The following is a 5,000-nucleotide window of genomic DNA, read 5'->3' as shown; positions in this document are numbered from 1 at the left end:
AAACAAGCAACCCCTTCTCCTCTTCCTCTTCTTCTTCTTCTCTTGTGAACGAAAATGCGCATTAAGAGCGGCGCACGAGCGTCTTCTTCAACATAAACACATGTAGGTCATCGTTCCCAGAGTGACCATTGATTCATGGATCCCGGACGGGGGAGAGAATGATCCAGAAAGACCGCGATGCGCTGAAAATGGGTCACGGTGCTGAAGTAAACAAAGCTCGATACTTCATGCTGCTTTAAGCTGTGATTTATTGTCTTTGTGGTCAACTAACTTGATGTTCCATGTTTATATCAAGATGTTCAGTTCTTACTCAGTTTATACGATTACAAGGAACGACCTTTAACAATACATGTAATACTAATAATAAATTAGTGTTGTCATGTATGTATGTATGTATATATATATAATTATATAGTATATACATACACACACACACACACACACACACATATATATATATATATAGATATATATATATATATATATATTATATATATATATATATATATATAATTATTTTGTGTATGAGTTTACATGGTAAACGCCAAGGTAATCAGTTTTTCTTTAGACTGACACACATTCACTTTACTGACGAGTTGGTTCTGTTCATGCTGATACTGTGCTACTGGATTATATTTGCATGACAAGTCTTGAACTTGGTAATTTCGCAATTTGTAAATAATGATTATTAACTATTACAATTATCAAAATGAAAATATCCATAGAGACCTGTATAACGCCCATTCCATGACATTTACTTAAATGAAAAAAGAATACCTCGATATTTTACTTGTACTTGTGTCAAACAGTCTTTTTATGGGACTGATATGGTAATCTATTGTTTAGAAAGTGAGCTGCGGTTTTACCAAAGATCGGTCACCAAATATGGTGCCAGAAAGTAATCATCCGTAGGACGTGAAAACACCTACACATAGTTAATGACTCTCTCTCTCTCTCTCTCTCTCTCTCTCTCTCTCTCTCTCTCTCTAACACAATCACAAACACACATACACACAAATTAGCTTTTGAATGTTTAACGTTGTTTCTCTGTCTCTCTCTCTCAATCTCTCTCATACATTTTTTTTTATCTCTTTGTCATATTAATATTTGAACGGTACACAGAACTGAATACTTTCATATAACTATACTGGTATATTCCGCAGGCAAATAAATGTACAGCATAAAAAGAGTAAGTAAACAAGACCACTCTTGCACTTGCCTGTAACACGACGCAAACCTAAAATAACTAGGAAATCGTCGTGAGTGATTATAATAAGGCTGCCGACGAATGAGTAGCTATCTCTGTCGCTAGCAGTGATTTCAAGGTTGGCCCCACCGGCAGAACGTGTTATTTTCGGCCATACGATATCGCCGCCGTCAACAAAGGGAAAATTAACTAATTCTTGTCTCTCCTTTTTCTCTTTGGCAGCCGGGAAACGGGACGGACGGGTGTTCCCCTACGTGGCTCACTACTTGGGTACAGGTAAGATCCATCGGCTAATTGAAGGTGAATGTATATATCATGTTTGTCATGTTCACGTGTTGAGGCACCGAGGGTTTTTTGTGTACTCGCAGAGTCCGCGTTGACATATGATATAACCCTCGATCATTCATGGGAATGAATCGGTCATGCTTGTGTCGTCATACCTGTAGTTACTTTTCACTTTACAATTATCCTCAGGTGTTTCTCATTCCGGCACTTATTTACTTCTTTGTTTTGAATTCCAGCTTAGTTGTGTTGTAGATATTTAATATCTGTTCTCACGATGGAAAAGGAAATTGGAGAGAGAAAATGAAAACCAAAAGAAGGTGAAGTGTTTCCATAATCAAATGCTGTAGGAGACAACAGTAATATATATATATATATATATATATATATATATATATATATATATATGTGTGTGTGTGTATATATATATATATAGTATATATTATAAATAATTCAGATATCTATTTATATAGCTATAAAAAACATACGTAGGTGTGTTTGTGAGCGCTTGAATGCAGAATGTATAAAGACATTGAGCCTAAATATCACTGACAACGCTTGCCTAAGTCACTCTTCGTGATGTTCTCTGAAAGCATTATTGCCCCAAGTTGGATACCTATACTTAAAACCCAAGAACGTTGTTGCATATTAAGAGTGAAAGGAATAATCATAAGAAGTCGCTATACTATATGAAATATTACTTCTTTCAAATGAACACCATATTCTTGGAAGCTTGACTTTCAAGTCAATGGTGCTTGTTGGCTTGTTCCATATGAATAGGGATCATCTTCTGAATATTATAATAATAATAATAATAATAATAATAATAATAATAATAATAATAATAATAATAATAATAAAGAGAAAAGCAATCATCATAGTATCCTTTCTTCCCATCTTCGGAATCTCAGCTCAATTGTACGTTGATAACTGTTCTCATTTCTTCCTTATTATTATTATTATTATTATTATTATTATTATTATTATTATTATTATTATTATTATTATTATTATTATTATTTATTCACTTGTGTTTGTAATTATTTTTTCATTGTGTTATTCAACATATACAGTCACCGACACCAATATTGTGTCTAACAGTTCAATAAAAAGTTAGAGATAGACACAGATAGAGTATGTAATGAATATTTTATGAATAACTACTCTCTCTCTCTCCTCGTCTCTCTCTCTCTCTCTCTCTTCTCTCTCACGGGCCCCCCCCCCCACCCCACCCGTCCCCAACCATACCTTACCCGGTTGCATCTTAGAAATGCGAAAGCTCCGTAAACTTACCCGACCTCACAGGTCATGTAAGCCTCGATACTAATCACCCTGGATTCTCATAAAGGAGAGTTCCAAGGCAGCACCAAGTCAATCAATCGACGACCGCCCACCCACTTATGAATTCCTGATTAAAACCCCTTGATGCGTTCCTTCATATCTTCAGTGTATTTTGCATTAAGTTGCAGTTTTGCGTCAGGCGATTCCTGTTTGTACATCAGAGTAACTGTATCTGACGAACATACAAATCTGTGGAAACTGAGGTTGGTTTTCCTGATACTTATCAAAACTGCAGTGGATATCCCCAAATGTTCTAGAGTCATTTGTTATTTTTATTACAAGGCTGTCACGAAACGCTCAGACTCGCTTCTCTCCAGAAAGAGACTAATCACTTATTTGTGAAATCATGTTTTATTGCTTACAGCTATCATCCAAGTCCATTTTCAAGTCTTCATTCTGGGAGATAATAAATCATGCATCTTTAAGTTTAGTTCTAGTCACGTTCGTGCTCCGTTACTCAATTGTTTTAAAAACGCAGACCTTGGTTATCTCCTTCGTTGACACGCGCGCACACACACACACACACATATATGTATATATATACATGTGTGTGTTTGTGCGTGTAAGGGGCGAACATTAACTGAACAGCGACTGCTAGACTGCATTTCTTAAGCAACCTCCCACACTTATAAAATATAATAAGTCCTATACATAAAATATATATATATAGTTCATAAACACTATACATCTACATGTAAATATATATATATATATATATATATATATATATATACATATATACATTTATATACATATATACACATTCGTAAGCGTGTGCTGCGCACGCCATGTGTAAAATACGTGTGGCTTGACAAATACCACTAAAATGTGCCTTGAAAAGAACCAGAAGAACCCGGAGTTCCGTTAAATTTATTCATGAAAGGTCACTTTAAGCAATTCAATGAACCATCGGATGATCGCTTTCCTCTCTCACAATCATCCACTGATAATGACGATGACATTGACGAAGATGACGACGACGATGAATGATGATGCTAATGGTTACGATGACGCAAATGCGTCATTTTTCGTGAAGGAGAAGATAATGAATAACTGAAGAGTTTATTACTTTGCCCACTCTCTTAAGAGCCAACCCCTTCCCCACCAACTCCCGTTTACTCCCTCCTCCCCCCCGCCCCCACTCCTGCCCCAACTACCACTCTCCCCCTAACTTCATGAAAAAAAAAAATAGTCCACTAATGACTGGAAGTTTCGTTGCAGGTGACATGCTCTACCCAATGCACGAGGGAGACGCCATGGTGAATCGTTTGCTGGATGAACTGACCCAGCTTGATCTAGTGCATGACCTTCTGCATGCCCGTACCCCGGCCATGCCCTCCCTGTCGTCTTGTTTGCCCACGAACAACTCGCATTTCGTCGTAAGTGTTCCGTTTTATTGTCGCTTATGATGGTCTCTGCTATTACTTGAAGGTCTTTGTCTACTTTCGTTTTTTAACTTGAGTTATTAGTTTCTTTTACATTTTTTGTTTGCTGTTACTTAAATTATTGTCTGTTTTATCTTCTTAATCCGACTATTAAAATTAATGGTCTTTTTCTCTTTTTTGCCTGACAGTTATTATTTGTTTCGTCTACATCATATATATAGTATATATATATATATATATATATATATATATATATATATATATATATATATATATATATATATATATATATATATATATAGTACATATATCATGTATATTTATAGCTGAAACAAATAATAATAAAGGTAAAAAAGAAGGGAAAAAGGCCACTAGTTTACAGCAATTTTTATTAATTACTTGGATTACCGTTTGTTCTACTCTCTTTTATTTAACTGAAAAACTATTTTTTTCTACGCGACTTTCATACTAAATCAAAATGTCACAACCACCAAGGTCTTTGAACTATGTCGCAGCATCAGTTTCCAATAAAATGTCGACAGCCTCGCAACCTCCCTTTAGCTCATGCCTCCGGAATTCGTTGCTTTCAGAACGGCGGCGGACGGCGCTTCACCGTCGGCGGGGACGGAACATACTTGAAGGTCCCATCACGAAAGAGGCGGCGGGAGGGCCCTCCTTCCTCCACGGGCTCCTCACTCACCTTCTCCCAGCGCACACTCTATCCTCGGGCCACAACACCTCTTCGGTCTACCGCCCTCCCTCCAATAAGGTGAGAGAGAGAGAGA

The 5,000-nt window shown here is 36.7% G+C and overlaps 1 protein-coding gene and 1 pseudogene across 1 annotated transcript in view; one reads left to right on the top strand and one right to left on the bottom strand.

Moving 5' to 3' along the window:
* Positions 1-5,000, bottom strand: part of LOC135224863 (uncharacterized) — a 275,908-nt gene that overhangs the window by 232,968 nt on the left and 37,940 nt on the right.
* LOC135224623 (uncharacterized) overlaps positions 1-5,000 on the top strand; it is a 38,567-nt pseudogene that overhangs the window by 27,673 nt on the left and 5,894 nt on the right.

Source organism: Macrobrachium nipponense, chromosome 12 (genome assembly GCF_015104395.2).
Source record: "Macrobrachium nipponense isolate FS-2020 chromosome 12, ASM1510439v2, whole genome shotgun sequence".
NCBI lineage: Eukaryota > Metazoa > Arthropoda > Malacostraca > Decapoda > Palaemonidae > Macrobrachium > Macrobrachium nipponense.
The sequence above is the reverse complement of the archived record's forward strand: the minus strand, read 5'-3'. Positions and strand labels throughout refer to the sequence as shown.